General features: G+C 42.6%; 1 protein-coding gene across 4 annotated transcripts in view; it reads right to left on the bottom strand.

Moving 5' to 3' along the window:
- The window catches only part of STXBP6 (syntaxin binding protein 6), a 275,659-nt gene that overhangs the window by 213,568 nt on the left and 37,532 nt on the right, over positions 1 to 24,559 (bottom strand). The window contains exon 1 of one of the 4 annotated variants that reach the window (XM_082832510.1): positions 15,374 to 15,426. The exons of the other annotated variants lie outside the window; for them this stretch is intronic. The gene's annotated coding sequence lies outside the window, so the exon portion shown is untranslated. Of the gene's footprint in view, positions 1 to 15,373; positions 15,427 to 24,559 lie in introns of those variants that run through there. 4 annotated transcript variants of the gene reach the window in all.

Genomic DNA, 24,559 nt, shown 5'->3' with positions numbered 1-24,559 from the left:
TCATTATAGACAAATCTATTCCAACCAAATATGGACCAAGCCACACGAAGACTGACAACATGAAAATAAACATTTTAATTGTGTGCCACGCTCTGTACTGATTGCGGAATTAGTGTGCTTCTTCTACTTACACTGAAGATAAAACAACGGGGGAAACACTGAACCCACACATGAAAGGAAGTGGAAGACAGTGTGGTTCAGGTGTTTTCTCTTTTTGATGTATACAGAAGTTTACAACAGAAGTTTTGGATTAAAAAATAAAGACCAAACATATCAACCATTAAAAACAAACAAATCAATGAACAAATCCTCCAGTAAGCATAAAATAAGCCTTTTATATCGATATTTGTTAACTCAAATCTTAGGTAAATTATAAATTCTCTTGATTCAGCTATTTCTGTTTTAGAACAGACCTCGAATATAACACTACAAAGGTAATAAACCTTTAAAAAGACCCTCCAGTTTTAAGTGTATGAAACCTACAAAACCCAGAAAAGTAGTTGAAACAAGTTTATATATTTTCTAAAAATCTAAAAATCAGAGCAAAACTTCTCAAAATAGTCTCTGAATCATCAATTCTGAGAATATTTCCTACTTGAATCCCTTATTTGGAGAATATCATCACTTTATAATTTCTTGAGAGAGTTTCAATTCGTTTTCTGTAATTGACATTTTATCAGTGTTATACTCTGACATGAAGTCCTTCACAGCAATGAGGGGCGCAGAAGAAATGTGATACATCCAGAAGCCCTGTTATACATATTTACACTGTCAACTTAAAAGACTAAGGACTCCGTCCTTCAATGGCTCAATTTCACAAATGAGATTATCAATAAGGTCATTAAACTCTTCCCATACGGATCAAGCCAAGGATTGTCATTTCAACTTTAATCAGTCTCCCCAACAATCAAGTTCATGATTTTGTGCCTGTGCAGTGTAATCTGAATGGTGCTGAAAAAGATTCCCTCCCAGCCTCCAAAGGCTTTTCCCGTCAGCACCTCAAATTCCGACAGGAGTTGTGTACACTTAAACGTGTGACTTTGGTATCTGAAAGTCCTCATTAATACATTTTTATGTGGGAGAGAGGAGGGTGAGATTCCATTTTATAGATGAGGAAACTAAAGCTCAGAGTAGTTAAGTAAGTTACTCTAGATCATGCAGCTTTTCAAGGGCAGAGCTAGGATGTGAACCTGGGAAGCGAGATACTTGTAGTCTTTGCTCTCCCTATCTCCTATTGAAGAAATGAAAAAGGTAGGAAGAGATGAGATAGAAATACATTCCAGGTAAATCAAGACAAATTCATCTGCTTCACAGTTTTGCCTCTGATCAGCCTTGCTTTCGAGTGGACAAGATACTGTTATCATCCCTGCCCAGCTACTACAAAGATAACGGGTCAGGCTGGAGTTTGAAGTCGTTCTTTCTGGATATCTGCTCATCTTGGGCGTGCAGGTCATGCTGTGATACTGGCAGAGAGGATCACGTAATCTAGTTAGAATAGAGCTTGTTTTGATTCCACAGATGAAAATTGGGGAGTTCAGAATGCATTAGCAGAGAGTCTGTGATAAAGCTCTATCTCCACAAACAGGACAATGCCCACCAAAGCCTCATCACAGCTGTTTGCCACCCTCCTTTGGAGACCAGCTGTTTATAACAGGAGCCAACTCCTGGGAGGATCTTGGATGGCTGCCACCAGGCAGTTTTATGAACCTTGCAGGCTATTTTCCAAACCGGAAAAGGCTTAAAAATGAAAGGCACATATTTCAAAGGTTTCTGCTGGTTCTCAGGGAAAACTCCTCTTTCCACTTCCTTTGCTGTATTACCCCCCTCTGGTATTTCAAAAGCACAACTGGGACCCTCCTTGTTACCTCCTACCCCATACTCTTTCTGTGTCTTCTGTCTTCCACTGCCAAGGCTTCAAGCAACCTTAGCTGCTTCCCTAACAGCAGTGCCCCTGGCTTCCCACATTTGAAACGCTTGGCAAGAGGAATTCTATCCACTTGACTTTACTGAGTAGGATCTCAGCAAGACCTTCCAAATGAGCCAACCAACAACCATTGCTTGACCAATTTGGGGGCCCTACCCACCAGCAGCTTATACTTCAGTTGAAAGATGTGTGCAAGTTAGTATGTTACCATTCTTAAGCTTACACACTTAACAGCTGGAAGTGATCTAGTGATTGTCTAGCTCATCCAATTCTCTTCCTTAAATCATAAGAAAACTGAAATCCAGAGGGTAATTCCCAAATCATACAACGAAAGAGTAGCAAGGCCAAGATGAGGGCTAGCCACTATTCTCCACCTTACCGCGATGTTCTCCACATAACTGCGATCCCAAGTTTGTGGAAGGTGAGAATAGGTGGTATGTCAGAAGGGAGAGGGAAAGAGAGAAAATATCATTTATTACAGTGGCGACTCTTCTCAGATTCATCCTTTTTCTCATGAATTGGCATGAAATTAAGTGTTGGACTAGAATATCCCTAGCCCATAGATTTCTAAACCTCAACTTTTGGCTATCACCTTCTATTCCCCTGAATTTTCACAGTTTATGTTTTCTCATTTGGCTGTCGAGGCCAAAAGCAATGATGGCCTGCCCAAGTGGAACAGGTTGAGACAGTCCAAGAAGCACAGAATTGTTTTGGCCAAGTCCCAAGCCACAGGGCTCTGTGCTGACCCCAACTAACAGGAGCCCCTCCTACCGTCTCAGTGCTCTGAGCCACTGGAAGGAGAACATGCCCTGGGCAAAGGCACAAATCCATTACCAGTCTGGGAATTAATGCTCTGGATTGGGGGGTCTCCTGGAAGCACAATGCTAACCACACCAAGAGCCGGGATCAGCTCTTATAAAGGTTTTTCAGCACTTATTCCAGGCCCTGGAAACAACAGGGGAGGAAAATAGGAATCTGTCAAGTCCAGTTCTTGTCTTTGGAACTGCACCCTTCAGCCTCAGTACAAAAACACCACCAGGTGCCTGCAATCTGTAATCAGTGCTCTATTAAAATGCTCTCAGAAATGCCGAAATTATCCTGACTTCCACACGCAGCTGCACAAGGTCCTGTTGGGTAACTGAAGAGTTCTCTACAGGTTCACTTGAGACTCCCCAGAAGCAACAAACTAGAATGCCTTGGTTAGGATCCACCATCCAATCAACAGTGAAATCTCCAAGTGAGAGGGATGGATCGGTGGGTAGGCAGGCATCCCCGTTCTATGCATTGGGGATGCCACAGAATAGCCTACAAATCCAGGTCAGACTCAAGGTCCATATGCAAATGCAGATTCTGCCCCATTCGATCAGTTCTTGTGTCATTCAATGTCAACTCCTTTCTTAGTCAGCATGTTCCAGAAAATAACTAACTTCTGACCTAACCAGCTGTGCAGTGTTTGATAGGGAAGAAAAATCTATCAATTGAAAATTGAACACTACTCTAATACTAACTCAGGTTAATACTAGCACAAGTTTATAGTATCACACATTAACGAATTACACAGACGTTCAAGCACACGTAATCCAGAATCCAGGACAAAGGCATAGTGGTCACTACCCCCCACTCAATCTTCTAGATGTTGGGTGGTGAAAAGAAGGCTAGGTTTGTCATCAGATGATCAGGTCTGAGCTCTGTCTTTGCCTTTACTTGACGAATAATTTTGAGTAAAATTCTAGATCTCTGAGAGCCGTACCTTCAATTTTAAGATGGGGTAGTGCCACCCACTTCACAAGACTGTTGTGAAGGATGAAGGAGGAAGAAAACAGCTCCCTGGGTCAGCCTTCTTTTACCTGTGTGCCCTGGTCCTTGAAAGGCAGACGGGCATGTAAGCATGTCAGCTTATACCTGCAAAAGCATATACACATCACAGAGTATCTTACAAAGCTTACTTCCAGTGTCATCTTATTTCATCTGCCCAATTTATGAGGAAGGTATCATCATCTCTCCCAGACAGGTAAAGAGCGGAAGGCTCAGAGAAGGGAAAAACCTTGATGGCTCTGCTAGACTCAGCCAGAAGAGAGATGGGTTTTCTTCCTGCAGTCCTGTCCTGTTTCCATTGCACCTCTCTGCCTCACCATATGGAACTGCCAGCTTACACAGGAAAATAATGACAGAGCTAACTGAAGTCTGCCCCAATGTGGATGCAGTGTTGCTACACAAGAGAGATGCAGGGTTGTGTAGACATTTAAAGAAAAAAAGGGCGAGAAAAGAAAAGGCACACCCAAGGAGCAGAGCTGGGATAAGACACAGCCTCACTTATCCAATAGGCAACACTGTCCTAGACACTGAGGACACTAAGGTCAAAGCAGTCCTTTCCCTCACAGAGTTTACATCCTAGTGGAGAAGAAGAACAATCAACAAGCAAGCAATTCTATGCATTTGAGAAGAAATTAATTAAGACTGGTCCAGTGGGTTCAGCAATTAAGCAAGGGGCTGATGAATAACAGTCACTATCATTCACCACTCACGGTCAGACAGGGAAATACATCATGTGGAGCTAAAGCTCTCCAAGCCTTCTAAGAGGACAACATCCAGCTTTGATGACCATTTCTGCTCCAAACACATTATTCCTTATTATCAGAGGTAACAAAGAAATTCCACCGTGGGACGGGACCTATCCTTCTTCACACATTTACCGAGTAATTTCCGTGACGTGGGCTTTGTACAAGGGATGGAGATTACAGACCAGTTAGATCCATCCAATGGAAAGAGTCCAGTCGAGGAGAAGCACAAGGAAACAGGCCACCCTGGACCAAATGAGGAGTCTGAGGCTGCTGCTTCACAGCAGCAGAAGAGGCAGGTATTTTAATCCTTCAGAGGCTGGTGATCAGGAGCTACTTACTCTGCTAAGCCTGTCCTTGAGATGTAATTAAAGAATTTATTTAGGTCGACCTGCACGGATTATGCAGGGAGATCCACTTTGATGGAAAGCCATGGAAGCTGTTAACTCTGAGTCACCTGACACATGCCTGGGCTTCCACCTGGGATCTGTGCCAGGGTTGTGCCCTGAATGCTTCAAGACAGACAGACACAGGCGGACCTAAGGTGAATGCAGAGGACTCCCTGGAGGGACATACTTACTTCTGCACAGACCCTACACACTTTCAGAACAGCAAAGGGCAACTCCGGGTACATGTATGGGAGGAAACATGGTCAGAGAAGTTGTTAAAGAAAAAAGGTATCTGAGACAAATATAAACTCCTCAGATGTCCATTTGGTACTAAGTCTTATGGGGGTTGGTGGGAGGAAGGAAGGTGAAAGGTGAACTTTTAAAATGCACGTCCCCACCTGTTCACTGAAGTGGGGGTGGACAGACCTGAGGTCACCAATGGGTAGTTTTGCAAGAATAAATGTTCTTGGCCCATGTACATTTTAAAAATACATATTTTAAACTGAAACCATTTCCTCTAAGATCAGGAATAAGACAAGGTTGCCCACTCTCATCACTATTATTCAACATTGTTTTGGAAGTTTTAGCCACAGCAATCAGAGACAAAAAAGAAATAAAAGGAATCCAAATCGGAAAAGAAGAAGTAAAGTTGTCACTGTTTGCAGATGACATGATACTATACATAGAGAATCCTAAAGATGCTACCTGAAAACTACTAGAGCTAATCAATGAATTTGGTACAGCAGCAGGATACAAAATTCATGCACAGAAATCTCTGGCATTCCTATACACTAATGACGAAAAATCTGAAACAGAAATTAAGGAAACACTCCCATTTACCATTGCAACAAAAAGAATAAAATACCTAGGCATAAAGCTACCTAGGGAGACAAAAGACCTGTATGCAGAAAACTATAAGACACTGATGAAAGAAATTAAAGATGATACTAACAGATGGAGAGATATACCATGTCCTTGGATTGGAAGAATCAACATTGTGAAAATGACTCTACTACCCAAAGCAATCTACAGATTCAATGCAATCCCTATCAAACTACCAATGGCAGTTCTCACAGAACTAGAACAAAAAAATTCACAATTTGTAAGGAAACACAAAAGACCCCGAATAGCCAAAGCAATCTTGAGAAAGAAAAACGGAGCTGGAGGAATCAGGCTCCCGGACTTCAGACTATCCTACAAAGCTATAGTCATCAAGACAATATGGTACTGACACAAAAACAGACATACAGATCAATGGAACAGGATAGAAAGCTCAGAGATAAACCCATGCACATATGGTCATCTTATTTTTGATAAAGGAGGCAAGAATATACAATGGAGAAAAGATAGCCTCTTCAATAAGTGGTGCTGGGAAAACTGGACAGCTACATGTAAAAGAATGAAATTAGAACACTCCCTAACACCATACACAAAAATAAACTCAAAATGGATTAAAGACCTAAATGTAAGGCCAGACACTATAAAACTCTTAGAGGAAAATATAGGCAGAACATTCTATGACATACATCACAGCAAGATCCTTTTTGACCCACCTCCTAGAGAAATGGAAATAAATTAAAAAATAAACAAATGGGACCTAATGAAACTTAAAAGCTTTTGCACAGCAAAGGAAACCATAAACAAGACAAAAAGACAACCCTCAGAATGGGAGAAAATATTTGCAAATGAAGCAACTGACAAAGGATTAACCTCCAAACTTTACAAGCAGCTCATGCAGCTCAATATCAAAAAAACAAACAACCCAGTCCAAAAATGGGTAGAAGACCTAAACAGACATTTCTCCAAAGAAGATATACAGATTGCCAACAAATACATGAAAGGATGCTCAACATCACTAATCATTAGAGAAATGCAAATCAAAACTACAATGAGGTATCACCTCACACCAGAATGGCCATCATCAAAAAATCTACAAACAATAAATGCTGGAGAGGGTGTGGAGAAAAGAGAACCCTCTTGCACTGCTGGTGGGAATGTAAATTGATACAGCCACTATGGAGAACAGTATGGAGGTTCCTTAAAAAACTACAAATAGAACTACCATACGACCCAGCATCCCACTCCTGGGCATATACCCTGAGAAAATCATAATTCAAAAAGAGTCATGTACCACAAGGTTCATTGCAGCTCTATTTACTAGAGCCAGGACATGGAAGCAACCTAAGTGTCCATCGACTGATGAATGGATAAAGAAGATGTGGCACATATATACAATGGAATATTACTCAGCCATAAAAGGAAATGAAATTGAGTTATTTGTAGTGAGGTGGATGGACCTAGAGACTGTCATACAGAGTGAAGTAAGTCAGAAAGAGAAAAACAAATACCATATGCTAACACATATATATGGAATCTTAAAAAAAAATGGTTATGAAGAACCTAGGGGTAGGACAGGAATAAAGACACAGACATAGAGAATGGACTTGAAGACACGGGGAGGGGGAAGGGTAAGCTGGGACGAAGTGAGAGTGTGACATGGACATATATACACTACCAAATGTAAAATAGATAGCTAGTGGGAAGCAGCCGCATAGCACAGGAAGATCAGCTCGGTGCTTTGTGACCACCTAGAGGGGTGGGATAGGGAGGGAGGGAGGGACATGCAAGAGGGAGGAGATATGGGGATATATGTATACATATAGCTGATTCACTTTGTTATACAGCAGAAACTGACACAACATTGTAAAGCAACTATACTCTAACAAAGACGTTAAAAAAAAAGAAAAAGAAAAAAATGCATATTTTATGTGAAACCGATTTCTAGTTTCTCCTGAAGATCCAGCAGCATTAAGTAGTCCTACAGTCTTCTCCCAGCAGCACCCCCCCACCATTGACCACGGTCCACAGTCTCAAATTCATCATCCCCACCACTGTCTATTTTATTGCCCAAACTGAGGCTTAACATCAGTTGACCATCATCCAAGTTGCCCTGCTTTTCTTATATCTGGCCTGTTGGCTAATTTATTTCTGTATGGTTATTGAGTATGAATAACCTGATGTAGATACTAAATTAATTAGCATGACTGGGAAAGTTTCTAAGAGCCCATAAGGCAGGGGGAGCACAGTTTAAAAAAAGATGTTACTGCCCAATGGGAAAGTAAAGCAGAGATCAAGAAATCATCACATGAATCGGGGGGAATTAAACCAAGGGTATCAAAATAAACAAAAGCAAGCCAATGTTCATATCACTCTGTCATCTTAGAAGTTTATATACACGTCCTATTCTCACCCCTCCCAACAAGCCAACTGCTCTGAGAAAGTGCCACCAGGCTCTGGAGCCACAAATACAAATGAGGTGAAACGTGGAAGGTGGGTACTCCCTGCAGCCTCACACACACAGCCACCTGGAGGACACTTGTGGTATATGTATCAAAAGCTCTGAAAATTGGCACACAGCAGTTCTACTCCTAAGAATACGAAGGAAATCATCAAACAAGTGGGCAAAGGTGCATAGGCAAGGATGTTTATCTACTTGATTGGTTCTCTTAAAACACCAGCCTGGTAGTTTTCTTTCACGGATATCATATTTAATCTCAATATAAATCGTAAAGAGTCAGTGTTCCACAGAAATTTGAAGGCCCAAACCTTCAAACCTACCCGTGTTTTCCTGCTTTTGACCAGGCATTTCCTCGAGTGTCTACTAGTTTGTGCTAGACTGGAGACGTGCACATGAGAGGCAGGACAGGCATGGGCAGGAGGTTTCACCGGAAGAGGCCCAGAACTGCAGGGGGCTCTCAATAACAGCTGCTGTCCTAAGAACCCCTGGCTTCATGAAGAGAGCTTAAACATATAAGACCTGCATTTTGTTTTTTTTAAAAGAATGTTTAAATCTGGCCTTTTGCTCATAGCCCATGCAGCAGACTTCTTAGATGTCTGTATTCACCTCAAAAATACCTAGACAGCAGTAAATGACACAATGCCAAACCATCATTCCCAGGACAATCACCATCTGTCTCACACCCTGTGTGAAATACCTAGCACTGCACATCATTATAAACGTGGTCTGTTAATTCTATATGTATGTGCATGTGTGTATGCTCCTATAACACAGAAATCCTCCTGTGGCTCTGGATAGCTGTATCCATTTCTCATTGGTAAGCCCCACCCAACCCAGCAAAAGCTGGGAAGCTCTGAAGAGAAAGAGGACAGGTTAGGGAACAGGAACTTTTACAGCTAAATTAAGACTAAATAACATATGTTTAAAAAAATACTCCAGTGCCTTAATTAGTTTGAAGTTATTTGGTGTTGGTTGATGGCTGCAGCATTCCTTGATACTTAGTTATTTACAAAATAACTATGCTGATCTCCTCTGTTCTAATTCTACCCCTCATTTATCATATGGTTCTCAATGGTATGTAAATATAAAGACAGCTCACTGTAGGGACTGAGATAGAAGAAGTGCAAATGATTAAACGCAAAAGTCATGTCAATACAGTGCGGAAAATGAAATTTTTCTTTTTTTTTCCTATGCAATTAACCCAGAAACCACATGGAAATTAGCCAAGAAAGAATGCTCAGTAATAAACAAGCTTGATTACAGAAGCCCAGCCCCATAGATACCTACTCTATTACAGAATTAGAGTGCTCTAAACTCTTAGCAGGAGTTGAATGGAAAAAAATCCAAAAAGATTCTGGCTTGAGATGTAGCCACTCAGCTGATAGTTTTATGATGTCACATCATTAACTACTAAAGAACTCATAAAAAAACAAAAACAAAAACCTCCACAAACAGACTTTCACAAGACACAGAGAAGAAAAATAGAAGAAAAGGCATAGGAAGAAAATAGAAGATTCCATGGTGTTTCCAAAGACCCAGGTCAATCAACAGCCAAAGACAATATCTCTAGAGTAGTTGTTTACAGATCAGGGAACTCATTTCATGGAAGAGGAAAGGCAGCAAGCCAAAGGCTTAGCAGTCCCGGCTCCTCCAATACATCTTACTGTGTCCAAGCATCTGGCCTCACCATACCAGCAGGAGGCTGCCCATCACCAGATGTGGGCTCTAGTCTACTAGACAGAATACAGGCTGAGCTGGTGACCAATGTATGTATCTCGCAGCTAGATTAAGGGGTGGAAATTTCTTTTCCCTTTTTTTTTTTAAATGAGCATTAAGAGAGTCTCCACCATTGTACACAGGGTGTGTTGGGTGTTACACATAACATTTAGTCCATGGGTTTCAGAACGGCTAGACTGCATCGTGAGAGAACCAGAGTTGAAATGGACATCACTGAGAGCTGTGGATTCAGATTGGATGATGGGGCCCCATGACTGCTTCTCAACGTAGCAGCAGCTGACTGTGACTTTGGGGTGCTTCCTGTTAGGAGAGGGGTAAATGAATGTGTGGTTTTACCTATGAGGATTGGGTTACATTAGTAGAGGGTATCTTTGGAACTATATGTAGGAAGTGAGTTATGAGCTAGGCAGGGAAGGGATGTACAGGACAGGTCACAACTCAAGATGCCTTGCTTCTCCCTTTATGGTTCTCAGGGGAGGTACCCAACTGCCTGCTTTTATGAACCACATGGGTACACCTTCCCAGTCCAAGCTGAGTGGAACAGGAAAGGCCCTTGACCGAGGAAGAGTCAATCCAGCTACAATATGGCCTCACTTAAAAAGAGAAGCTGGGCCAATCAGATTCTGAAAGAAAACAGTTAATGACCAAAATAGCAGTGGAAGCTGAAGCTTTAACTGTCATTTATGATGCAGAGAGAGGCTGAAAGACAGATTCATGTAAGGCAAACTTAGAGAGAAAACTGACCTGTAGACTGAGGAAAGGATGGTGCAGATATGCGGAGAGAAGGAGAGGGAGAGAGAGAGACAGACAGATAAAGCAGACAGAGAAAAGGAAAGGAAACACTCAGAGCCTCTTGGGTACACCCAGTTTTCTGGTTCATAAGCAAGGTAATGAAAAACTCCTATTTTCCTGAACTAATTGGAATGAGTTGCTCTTACATGCAAACAAAAGGACTTACTGGAAGCAATGAACATTGGCAAGCAACTTAAAATCTAAGTATGTATCTCACTTTCTTTATTCATATAATAGGCCTAACACCTGCCCAATCAGTTCACACAAGCCATTGGGGGAGCACAGTCAGATTACTGTGAATGTGTAATTTGTTGTTACCGAGGGGTGTGGATAGTAGAATGACAGCAAGTTCACAGTTCTAAATAAACAGAAAGCTTTCCTTGCCTGTGTTAACCTGCTCAGCTCACTGAGCTTTTATCATCCCTAAAGGCAAGACAAATCCAGTCAAAAGACATAGTCATGCAAGACGACTTCTGGACTTTATGTAAGAGGGGAAAAAAACCCAACCAATTCAAGGTTATGATTCCCACAAACGCAAACCACGCTAAATATGTCAGCTAAAAAAGAAAAGAATGCCTAGAAGACAAACTTTGGTGACAGACAAGTAGACCTCTGAGAACTGCCTTGTCTCCACTTGTCTCCATGCCTGCACAGCCTCAAGGGCCCTACTTCTCACACAGAACTTTCGACTCCAGAGCTGGTAGACCTCCCCGCCCAGCCTCCTCCCCTCCACACCCATTCCCAGCTCCCACGTGACCCGAGGCCCGGTGTGGCCATTCTTCCTCCTGCTGCTTCTCCTCAGGCTGGACTAGCTGCCCCTCTTAGGTACCCCATGTGCAGCTTCATCACTGGGCCTGGCATATTACAGGCAACTGTACGTTTCTGCTGGTGGGTCTGTGTCTCCAACCAGATTCTGAGCTACTGGAGAATGCGGGCACCTAGCACAGTGGCTGGTACATCACAGGGCTGAAAAGGCCTGTCTTAAACGCATGCCTTTAAGGTCCACGCTCCTCTTGTCCCACCATCCCTGGGCTGGCAGGTGTCCTGATAAGGGTACTACTCAGCCCCACAGTCATGCTGAAGAGACTGCTGTGACCATCTGCTAACTTTTCTTTCCCTTGGCTCTGCTGCCTTCATACCAAAAACAAGACCATGACCAACCCGGAGAACGCATGTTCTATGCTCCATATTCTCCCTAAATATATTAAACGGATTTTTTTAAAAAAAGAAATTCAAAGATACAATCTTACCAGCTTACATAAAACAGCTTCAAGACCGTAATGCAGGGATCCACAAACATAAACAGCCACATAGTAAATAATTGAGGTTCTGCAGGCCATAGGGTCTCAGTCACAACTCCCCAGCTCTGCCGTTACAGCACGAAAGCAATCACACGCAACAGATAAATGAATGCGCAGCCTGTGTTCCAATAAAACTTTATTTACAAGATCAAATGGCCAATCCACAAGCTGGAGTTTGCAGATACCTGTAATAACCCAATGAAACAAACACATATCACAGATATACTCATGTGCAAAACAGCAACGCCAGATGCTGAGGGATGTGCTGCAGTGTCCCAGGCCCACACTATTCTAGAGGACAACCACCCATAAGTAACAATGAAAAACAGGCAGACTTGATGAGTATGGTACAGAAGCACCAAAAACATCCAACAGTAAACCTCTGAGCACCTGAACTGTTGACCACGACCTTCTTTTCCAACACTCTTCCCTGATCTCTGGGACATCACGTGCTCTGGTTTTCTTCCAACCTCTCTGACCACTATTTCACAGTCGCCTTCACAAACTTGTCTCCACTACCTTGTTTGTTCCTAAAACGCTGTTACTCCTCCAGGTTCTGGCCTACAGCTCTCTTGTCTCTGCCGTCTATAGTCTCCCTTGGCAATTTCATTCATTCCTAAAACCTATAGGCTGAAAACAAATCACATCTACATCTTCTGCCCAGGCATCCACAATGAATTTCCATCTGGATGAACCACAGACACATCAGACTCAACAGTCCAAAACTGAATGAATCGTCTTCCCCTAAACAGTTTCCGTGTTCCTACGTCAGAAACCAGCAACACAAGCCTCCTCCTTACCTCCTCCTCCTTTATTCCCTCTGATCTATGCCCTCATCCCTCACAATATATCAGTTCCCAAATTCTGTTTCAATTCCACATTCTAAATCTCTCCGCATCTACCCACTTCTTTTTCTCTCTCTGTCCTTGCCCTCAGTCAGGCAGCCATCATCTCCTGTCTTGATAACAACCTCTGAATGGATCAACCAATATCCCGGTTTGCCTCCCTCCAACCCACTTCCCACGGTAGAGCTAGAGTTACTTTTCTCAAATACCTGGGGCAGATTATTTACCAGCCGTCGTGGCCCAAGCCCACCCTTTTGTACTCTGCTTTAAGATGCTGGAGCTAGAAATCTGCAAACCCCATCTTCCAGACTCCCTTGCAACTGGTTTCCTGTTCAATTCTGCTGTTGCGAGCCACTGGCAGATCGGAAGGCAGAGGTGGGGAGAAGGAACTCTCCCGTTTTCCAGCTCCTGTCGGACTTCACAGTAGCAGCTATGCCAGTTCCCCGTGCTTTTAGCACTCTATATACTAGCCGTGGACCCCCCTGGATGGTGGGAGCACCGGCCATAAGGTAAGTCCCTCCCCAGAGGCCCACGCAACTCCTCGGCAGTTGGCCCGTCAGCTGTATGGTGGCCCCTCTGAGTTTCTAGGTTTAGTTAACCACACCCATTCCCTTTTGCTCCTCCCACCCCCAGGGACAGCAGCCACTTCCTGAAGTTACAAATCTCTGTGTTACCTCTGCTTCCACTAGTTATTCTTTCAGCCCTCCGACACCTTGTGTCTCCAATTCCCTACGTCAGATCACCTGTATCTGAAATATCAGCCTGGCATCTATTTTCTGACTGGATCCTGGCTGATGCAGTACATGGTACCAGGACTAGTTCCCAGGAAATCAACCCCAAACGTGGGATTCTGGGACGGAGTTGCTTACCTCTTGGACCTTGAAGGTGATAACCTCGTGCCTCCCAATGCACTCCCTACACAGCCGCCACTGTGATGCTTATAGAGCGTCTGCCATCACCTCATTGGCTCACCAGTGCCATCAGGAAAGTGAAACCCACTACGGCTCTCAGGGTTCTAGAGCCCCTGTTTCTCTCTCTAGCTTCTCCCCTTGCCACTCCTTCCTCCTTCTCGTGTTCCAGGCTTCAACCACTCTGAACTCCTTTCCATTTCAGAACCCCTCTCCTCCTTCATCCCCTTCACGAAGCTGTCCCCAGCCTTCTATATGGTGTCCCTGATCCTCTCTGTTCATCCAGTTAGCTCCTACTTAGCTTACATGACACCTTCTCCAGGAATTCTTCCCAGATTTGCCTGCAGCCTAACTTCACCCATTATAGCAGTAGTGATACTGCCTGTTAACTCTGTCTTTACTCTGTATTGCCACAAAACCACGAATTCTGGGAAGACAGGTACTATGCTTATCTTGCTCCCAGTTTTAATCCCACATAGCAGGTTTTCAATAATAACTTGTTGGATGAGTGAACAAATCCATAAATAAGAAGGTGTAGATTAATTCCTACAAGGGAGATGTGGGAATGCTTCTTAAAGAAGGTAGGATTTTGCCCCGGGCTGCTAAACCCAATCTCCAGCACTGCAGAAATTTTACAGAAATTATTATCCTTAGTTTCCATGGACTCCCAAAATAAGTAAAAAGAATTATTTTTCTTCTAGGGGTATCCAAATTATCAAGCAGCTCTTGAAAAATAAGCTTCTTGGGAATAAAACATATCTTTGGGATTTATCCACAGGCAAACCACCTGGATAAAACTACCTTAGAAATATAGTGACTGGGACTTCCGTGGTGGCGCAGTGGTTAAGAATCCGCCTGCCAATGCAGGGGACACAGGTTCGAGCCCTGGTGCAGGAAGATCCCACATGCTGCGGAACAACTAAGCCTGTGCACCACAACTACTGAGCCTGTGCTCTAGAGCCCGCAAGCCACAACTACTGAGCCCGTGGGCCACAACTACTGAAGCCTGTGAGCCTAGAGCCCGTGCTCTGCAACAAGAGAAGCCACCGCAATAAGAAGCCTGCACACTGCAATGAACAGTAGCTCCCATTTGCCACAACTAGAGAAAGCCCGCACCCAGCAACGAAAACCTAATGCAGCTAAAAAATAAGCAAAGAAATTTATTAAAAAAAAAAAAAAGAAAGAAATACAGAGATTGAACTCTCCTGGATGTTTATTGACCCATACGTTCCCTTTGAGAAGGCCTACCTGGTTTCCAACATCTGTTCTAAAGTAAACTGTGTATAAGATCCCAATACACTTTATTGCTTTCCTTTCAAAAAACCTCACACACACCAGATTTCAGAACCTGCTTTAAATCAAGTACGTCATAAACCTGAACAGTACTTTCAGAACTCAGTAAATGGAAAGAAAAATGCTTCAATGAGGTAAATCTCTTTCTATTGATCTCGCTATATAGATTTACTATATATATTGGAAATGTGTTTCCATATTTGGAAGTCAGTCTTACCCCCACCCCAAACAGTTTAAATAATAAGAGAAATGGCTAACTTTTCCTAAAGTTTTGTAACTTTATAGTAAAAGTAACAGATCTACATGAATTTTACCTCTCAAAACTTACCTTTCACACTTTAAATTTATTTATGATGAAATAGGTCGAACATTGGCCAAAAGCTTCTAGGTTAATTCCTTGTAATGCTTCTTGGCCATTTAGTAGACTTGTTTCTGCTAAGTAAACATCATAACATTTTGCAGTTCAAAGGTTTTTGTCCTCAGGAATTTGGTTAACCATTTACTTTTTCCCTTGATCTCTTCTTGGTAGCAACAATATACTTTAGCACAGATCAAAGATGGCACACATTTCTTATTATGTTCAGCTAATTATATTAAGACTATTCTTTTTTTTTTTTTTTGCGGTACGCGGGCCTCTCACTGTTGTGGCCTCTCCCGTTGCAGAGCACAGGCTCCGGATGTGCAGGCTCAGCGGCCATGGCTCACGGGCCCAGCCGCTCCGCGGCATGTGGGATCTTCCCGGACAGGAGCACGAACCCGTGTACCCCGCATCGGCAGGCGGACTCTCAACCACTGCGCCACCAGGGAAGCCCAAGACTATTTTTAATATAATTAATAGAATAGTCTTCGTACAACACTTAATAATGTTAAAATTGCACAGCAGCACAAAAGGAGAAATCATTACCTAAAAGCTGTTTAGCTTTTCAAAATAGGAAGCTGTCTCTACTTTCCATCATTGCTCTACTCTCTCTTGACTTTGACAATGGGCTAGTGCTGGCCCTGCCCCCTTTCCCCTTGCCTTCCTTCCTCACAGCCAACTCCTTGGTCAACTTGCAACTGTCAGCCTAAATGGTCTTGCTACACCTGAAACTCTCAGCTTCATTTCCCTCTGTCCCATCCTGAGAAAGCCACTCAGAACAACAATCCCCAAACCACTTCTCTCGTGAGTTTCAGTTAAACCTTAATTATCTCGTTCTTGGCATCATATAGGGTTTCTTTGCTTCTCTCTTTTCAAAAAAAACAGGGAAGGGGGAAGGAAAGGAAGCAAAGACATAGCTCTAGAGCTACCAAGACATGAATGAGTGTGAGCACACCCTTCCTGAGAATTAACAACTAAAAAAGCGAAAGTAAAAAAGTTGAGGCCCCAGTTAGGTGGAAGGGCTCACCTACACGCCAGCTGCAGTTCTGACAACTCTTACTCTTTGACCTCATCGCATTATTTGCCTCTTTGTGCCTGCTTTGGTCTCCTCAACTGTAAAATAATCATGACATTAATACCTGCCTCATGAAGTGTCATGAGGATGAAATGAGATCATTTACACAAGCCGTTTAGAACAGCACCCACCATGGTCACTCAATAAGTGTTACCTCTCATAACTTTCTTTGTATCCTAAAAAGGCCAGTCTACTCACACAAATTACAGTGGAAAAAAATCGATAAGAAACAAGAGATATGAGAAAAGAAAAATGGCAAGAAGATGGGCCTAAAATAGAGAAGCTCTTTAGGTATGATGAGAAAAGACACTGAACGTGGATGTACACAGAACATTAGGTAGGGAAGAAATTAGGCCAAAAGAGAGACACATCTAAAGGGGAAGGAAGCACTGTCATCCAACTAGCTTAGTGGGGCTATAGAGTCTTCAGACCTGAAAGGGCTCCCCTGTCCTGCTAGGCTAGAGTTTTCCACCAGTGCTCCCCCAGTGCCCTGGGGGTCCCACAGAGTCCCCACAGGAGCCTCCTTGAGGATGGGGAGGGGGAAGCCTCAGCATCACTTCCCACCCATCAACTATTCTAGCTCAAATAGAACAGTTCCACTGTTACCTGTTTTATTTGCTCCCAACTTAAAGATGAGATCCTTTGAATAAAAGTTCTATTTCTAAAGAAAAAAAGGGAAAAATAAAAGCATAAAAGGCCACTAATCTAGTCCAACACTCTCATTTAACAGATTAAGAAATGAGGCCCAGAGAAGGGACTTTATGTAAACCCATGCAGCATCTACGTTTCTTTCTCAGCCCACCTAGGAGCTGCTTGAGGGCAGCATTCACGGTTTACTCTTTCCTGTTTATATCCCAGATGAGAGCACAGAAACTCAATTAAGATGGTTGGTTTCAATGAAAATGTTCTTTTCTTTCAACATTCTGAAGATATCACTCTACAGTGGCAAGAAGCCACTGTAATTCCTATCCTTGTTCCTCCACAGGCAAGGTGTTCTTTTTCCCCTCTGGCTTCCTTCAGGATTTTCTCTGTCTTTTGTTTTCTGCAGTTTATATAAGACATGCCTTACTGTGTGTGTGTGTGTGTGTGTGGTGGTGGTGGTGGTGGTGGTGGTGGTGGTGGTGTTTTGGGGGGGGGGGTACTGTGATGTAATGGGAAGTATATATTTGGTCTTTGTCCCTGGTTCCTGGCACAGAACTCCTAAAACTCTTGAAATTGCCCGAGTGATAGGAGTAACAGGAGTGTCTTGTTATTCATAAAAAGCCCTTTCCAGCCATACCTGAGTTTATGCTAATAAGGTGACTCCTGTGGACCCTTAGAAGAGAGCTTTAGGATGGCGGCTGCTTGCCACAAAGACCAAGCCACGATTAGAGGGTTGGAATTTTCAGCAGCCCTCCTTTCCAGACCTCCAGGGAGGAGAGAGGGGTTACAGACTGAATCACCGATGGCCAGTGATTTAGTCCATCATGCCTACATAATGAAACCTCCATAAAAAACCTCTAAAAATGAAGTTTTAGAAAACTTCCAGGTTGGTGAACATACAAAGGTGCTAGGAGGGTAGCACACCCGGAGAAGGCATGGAATCTCTGTGCCCCCACCTCCCCACACACAGCTTGCTCTGTGCATCTCTTCCACCTGAGTTGTACCCTTTATAATAAACTGGTAATAGTAAGCATAGCACTTTTCCTGAGTTCCGTGAGTTGTTTTAGCGAATGATCCAACCTCAGGGGGTTAGGGTCATGGGACCCCAGAATTTGTCGTTGGCTGTGCAGAAATGTGGGTAGCCTTGAGCACCCCATTTGTGGCTGGCATCTGAAGTGGGGACAGACTTGTGGGACTGAGCCCTTAACCAGTAGGGTCTGCACTAACTCCAAGAACTAGTGTCAGAATTGAACTGAATTGCTGGAGACCCAAGTTGGTGTCAGAGAACTGGAGAATTGGTGTGGGGAAAAAACAACAACAAGTATTTGGTGTGGGGTGTGGGGAGAACCCGCAGGTATTGGGTTGGCCAAAAAGTTCATTCAGATTTTTCTGTAACATCTTATGGAAAAACCCGAACGAACTTTTTGGCCAATCCAATATTTAGCTCAAGCTTCCTGGACATGTGGTTTGGTGTCTGTCATTAGTTTTCAGATATTTCTTCTGCTCCTTTCTTTTCTCCTTCTGGCATGGCACATATGCTATGCCTTTTTATATTGTTCCACAGACTTTGTATGTTCTATTCTTTTTTTAAATTATTTTTTCTCTTTGCATTTAAGTTTGGAAAGTTTCCATTGATCTATCTTCAAGTTCACTGATTCTTTCTTTGTCAGTGTCAAGCCTACTTACAAGTCCGTCAAAGTTACTTTCCATTTTTGTTACTATGTTTTTGATTTCTAGCATTTTCTTGTAATTATTTCTCTGAGTTTCAGTCTCTCTGCTTACATTACCCATCTGTTCTTGCATGTTGTCTTTTTCCATTAGAGCCCTTGACATATCATAATTCATTTAATTTCCTTGTCTGATAGTTCTAACACCTGTGTCATAAGAGAGCCTGTTTTTTGCTTATTATGTTGTCTCTCTAGACTGTGCTCTTTCTTACCTGTTGGCATGCCTTGTAATTTTTTGTTGAATGTGGGGCAGGTTGTGTCAGTCGATAGGAAGTGAGGTAAGTAGGCCTTTAGGGTGATGATTTTTTATTTTTCCATCACAGTGACTATAATGAAAGCAGAGGGTAGCATTACCTTCCACAATAAAGCAATAAACATTCTTGAACTTATTAATCATTATTCCCTGTTCAAACACGTACCTTCTGTTAGGTCTCTGGACTGACCTAGTTTCTCAGGCTACCACTTGAAGCAACACCATTTAAACCACTGTGAAAGGTGGGATCACAATACCAGTCAAGGTTAGAGACAGCACTAATGTATCCACATTACAAACTAGTTGCTTTTCTTATAACCCAACGTACAGTTGTGGTAAAAAACATTCTCCACAACTAATTCCTTTAAGTAGATGAGACTGGACCAGTATTTTCAGGCCTCTATAATGTCATTTAGGCCAGTGAATTGAGATGCAGAAAAAATTTAACTTCTTTGCTATTAATCATCACAGACTACCTTGAGAGAAGATAATCAGCTGCATATTTCCAACATAAATGCTTACAATTTAAGTAACTATGACAGGGAAGCCTAAACAATTGAGTTCTTGTGACTTCCTAAGTCCTGTTAAAGAAACAATGGTTTCCCCATCTTCACCAAGCCAGCTGAAGTTTAGCAACAAGTAAGTCCGCACTGAAATGTTCACACCGCAGATTCTTGAACGTAAGGGTCAAACAGTCAAAGATGTGAAGATGATCTTTTGCTTCACTGAGTTTTGGCACAAGGATCATAAACTGACAAAAGAAGTGAGAAGAGCAAGATCAGAGAAAAGCTCTGGCCAGCTTCTTTCAAAGTCACCTCTCAGCTGGAGAGGAAGGAAGGACCAGTGAAGAAAGACATGGAAGGTAACCCCACTGCTGCTCAAAGGAAGATATGCTGATGAAACGCCTAACTTCTTTCCTAGCCATTAGTGTCCTCAATCCTGTTAAGTCATCCTTCTGTTGTGTTACCGATATTAAAACGTGCTCTTAAGAAGGAGCATAAATCCCTGAGGGAAAGATTTCAGCTGTAATTGTATTAGGGGACACAAGCCTAATTATGAATGTGCACGTATCTCTTTACAGAGAATTCTCTAGAACCTTTGCTGAGTCAAGCAAGACCTAAGATACAAACCTAGTTACCAGGCAGATAAAAACTAATCTGTTGTTCTTCTATTAAATCAAGCGGCATAGTACATATAATAACACGAGAGGACTCTCTTGCCAAGAAAAGCATAGGAATGTGCCTCAGTATCATCTACCAGACATGAGCCCTACAAGTACCTTTGGAACCAGGTCAAGACACACGCTACTACACTCATATAGCAACCATTTAGCCCATCACCTCTCTCCCTTCTCCAACCTCATGCTGGGTGACTCCTGTTATTGGCTAAGGCCAGCATCACAAACTTAAACAAGATGAAACATCACGTGAATTGACAGCAACACATCCGTAGCAGGAGTGATGTTCACCATGGAAAGAACTATTCACTGAGCATGAAACTAGCTCAAGAAGCTCTTCCAGCATAAGAGATTTAAGTAATTAATTCATCAAACATTTATTTAGCCACACATAATATATAAAGCACGGTGCTATGCTCTGGGGTAAAGGACTAGGGAAGGAATACAAAGATAGCTGAGGTGTGGCAGTCTGTGGATGAAGGTCTGACTGGATTAAGAGTCACAGACAAACAGCACCTGAAGTCAAATGTACCACTCAGCTCTTAATAAAATCACTAACTGGTGAAAAACGGTTTATTCCTATAGGAAATCCACTCGATTTTTTTCTTCCAGTTTTGTTGAGATATAATTGACATATAGCACTGTGTAAGTTTAAGGTGTGCAGCGTAACGATTTGACTTATCACAGTAAGTATGGTGAACATCCATCATCTCATATAGATACAAAATTAAAGAAACAGAAAAACATGTTTTTTTCTTGCGATGAGAACTCTTAGGTTTTACTCTCTACTTTCATACATAACATACAGAAGTGTTAATTACATTTATCATGTTGTACATTACATCCCTAGTATTTATTTATCCTATAACTGGAAGCTTGTACCTTTTGACAATTCCACCTCCCCACTCCCCACCTCTGATAACCACAAATCTGATCTCTTTTTCTATGAGTTTGTTTGTTTTTGAAGTCTAATTGGCCTACAGCACCACGTTAGTTCTTGTTACACAACACAGTGATTCAATAGTTCTGCACATTTCAAAATGATTACCGCAATATCTAGTTACCTTACAAATACATCACATGGTTACTGACTATATTCTCCACACTGTACATTTCATGCCTGTGACTCATTTATTTTGCAACTGGAAATTTGCACCTCAGTCTCCCTCACCCATTTCTTTCCTCTTCCCACCCCCTCCCTCTGGCAACCACCTGTTTTTTCTCTTTGACTTGAGTTTTTTTGTTACCTCCAGCTGAGAGTACCATTTGAGGTGGTCTGGTCAACTAAAATATTTGTGGACAAGAGGAAAAAAGAAGAAAATCAGGGTTAGCTAGCACTCTACTCTCAGCCACTGGGGCTACAAGAAGAAGCGTAGCTCTCTGTAAGCACTGAATGGTGAGTGCAGTAATAAGCACACAGCCTGAACCTATAAGCACAATAACCACCCCCTTCCAAGAGCACTGATTCTGACATTCGGGTAGAAACAACTGGGTCCAGGGTCCCAATGAAGTAAGAGTTAAGCCCTGAAACTGTGGTTTTTGCCTCTCTCATTCACCACACAGAGAATCAGTATTAGTAAGGGAAGGCTAGTCACTGCTGAAACAGACCTCAAAATATATTATGGCTCAAACACCTCAGAACTTTGTGCCTGGGAAAGGGGTGAGTGAGGTCTTCCTCTTATTCACACTGAAATAGGGATTCAGGCTGCAAAGCTCTGCCATCTTTATCAGGGTCACTCTATTGGCTAGAACTCAGTTAGCTGTCGCACGTAAGTGCAAGGGAGCTTGGAAAATGCATTCTTGCTGTGGGCTCAGGAAGAGGGAAATGTGGGTTTGGGTGACTAACCTACAGCCTCGGCCACTGTATTTTATGACTTTTCCCTCCCCTTCCAAGCTTTCCCTTGCTCTCTGCGGATATGCATGGATGCATGTCTGTACATATGTGTGTGTGTGTGTGTGTGTGTGTGTATCACACACACATACATATATAAAACTATGTTTTATACAGTAAACTTTTGATCCCATCTGTATAATAAATGCCAGGGAGCCTCACACAAAGATGGGTGACCCTTTATTTGGAAGGAATGGGAATAACTGGATATTACGACGCAGGTGAAGCAGCTCATGAAGAAGCTTTGCTTAGCTTCCTCTGAGAGGCACCTTCAGACAAGGGGGATAAACCCTCCCACGTCCACACTTCCCTTAGGGACCTTATCAAGATCCACCCAAATAATACACTCATGAGGGGCTCATCTCCAAGCTGGCAAAATACTAGTATAGTACATGATTTCCCCTTATAAAGGGAGCAAAATGCTTGGTATTTCCTTGAGACCCTCAATGATTCCATTTTCTGGCTAAGAATCATCACGCCTTAGGATCAGCACTTTCGTCACCAGCACTAGAAGTTGGCTTTTTTTCTCAGAGCAATCTTTCACAAAGAAAGCACATTTCACTTCAAATGTGCATTTTACACATTCAACGAGGGGTAGAAACAGTGCTGCCCTGGAATCTGGATACCGGGCAACTGCTAATCCACCACTCCTAGGTTAGTTACCCCATACCCACCTCCCAAAGCAGTTGACTGAAACACCACGCCTCGGCAAAAGACCAAATCAGCATACGCTACGGACTTTTCGTGGTCTATCTCAAAGGTGGAATCACTGGTTTGCAAATGATCTACTATATACAAATATACTAGACCATACATTCTGTTGGCAAGGTATATACATGATTAATCTTGTTATTCCCCACAATGCCTTGTCTATATACCATCACTCAGTAAACATTTGCTGAATGAATACCGTCATTTGAAAAATCTGTCATCTGTAAGTCCTCTGCATGTGTCCACATAAGGGCTGCCAGTCTTGGGGACTCATCCATGACTCATTCTGTACACGGTCTTGCTAATAGGTGTGAGATAAACGCCTTCCGACTGTGACAGTGACAATGCTGGCAATAAGGTGACAGCACGATCAGCCACAAAACAGAAAGGACTGGGCTGCTTCATGCCTGTGGGTCTACTCAGGCCCCGGAAGTAAGACCCCAGGTCCTAATACGGTTCCCTCAGCCCTATTCCTATCTCCCATCCCTGTTTTAATTTTCTCCAGAGCTCATATCGCCATCTGACATATTTAACTTATTTGTGTGCCTTTCTCCCAACGAGAAGCTCTATAAGGACAAGGAATTATGTCCATGTTGTCTAGCACCTAGAAGAGTGCCTGGCACACCAGACGTATTCAATAAACATTTGTGGAAGGAATGGATGAAATAAAGAAGATATTTGGATTCTTTTCTCCAAATCTGAAGATTTTAGCCACAAAAGAAATGATCCCTGCAATACTCCAGCATGGTTAGAGTCTTCTGACCTAGTGAGAACATCTCAAAAAGAGATCTCACAGACAACACATTTGTTAGGTCATAAAGCAAGGTTTCTAGAAACCCAAGTTATTATCATGCCATCTTAAAGTCCCCAGATAAACTGAGAATGGACAGAATCTCCCGGAGTGGACACACGTTGGGCAGCCTTTCACCAAACAAGGACCACGTGTGCAGGCCTTGCTCCCTCTCCATTCTAGACACTTGCCCATGGAGCCGGCACCAGCACCTGAAGCATGAAACCAAATAGGAGGATGGGAAATTCCTTCAAACAGCTTCAGAAACCAATTCTCCTGAGTCTCACATGAGCAAAATGATCAGATCCTAGACCCAGCTCTCCCCATGGGAAGTAGCCACAATTCACTTAAAGGAAGAAAAAATATGGTTCAAGTTCAAATTCTCAGCTTTCCAAACATGGCCATGACCTGATAAAATAAACTCCTTTAGGTTAAGAAATCACTGAATGTTAATATTAATTTACCAAACTCTTGTTTGAACTTTAAAATCCGCATTATATTTAATTTTTGGTATATGGGAGAACAGTGTCTATCGGGAACGATGATCCTTGTTCATTCATTCTTCTGTTGACTCTCAAATAGTAATTAAATAATACTCACAAAGTAATGGTAAAAAGACTACCAGCTTGAAAATGTGTAACACAAATGATATTTTACACACCAAAATGTTTTTATACATTTTACACATCAGAAGTTTTTAGAATTTACATTCTAAAGACATTAGGATCTAACAATTCATAGAAGAAGGGCAAAGTTTCTAAATCCCAAAACTCTCACTGTTGTGGCCTCTCCCGTTGCGGAGCACAGGCTCCGGACGCGCAGGCTCAGCGGCCATGGCTCACGGGCCCAGCCGCTCCGCGGCATGTGAGATCTTCCCAGACGGGGGCACG

Source organism: Leucopleurus acutus, assembly GCF_964270905.1.
Source record: "Leucopleurus acutus genome assembly, chromosome: 1".
In the NCBI taxonomy this organism is placed as follows: Eukaryota; Metazoa; Chordata; class Mammalia; order Artiodactyla; family Delphinidae; genus Leucopleurus; species Leucopleurus acutus.
The sequence above is the reverse complement of the archived record's forward strand: the minus strand, read 5'-3'. Positions and strand labels throughout refer to the sequence as shown.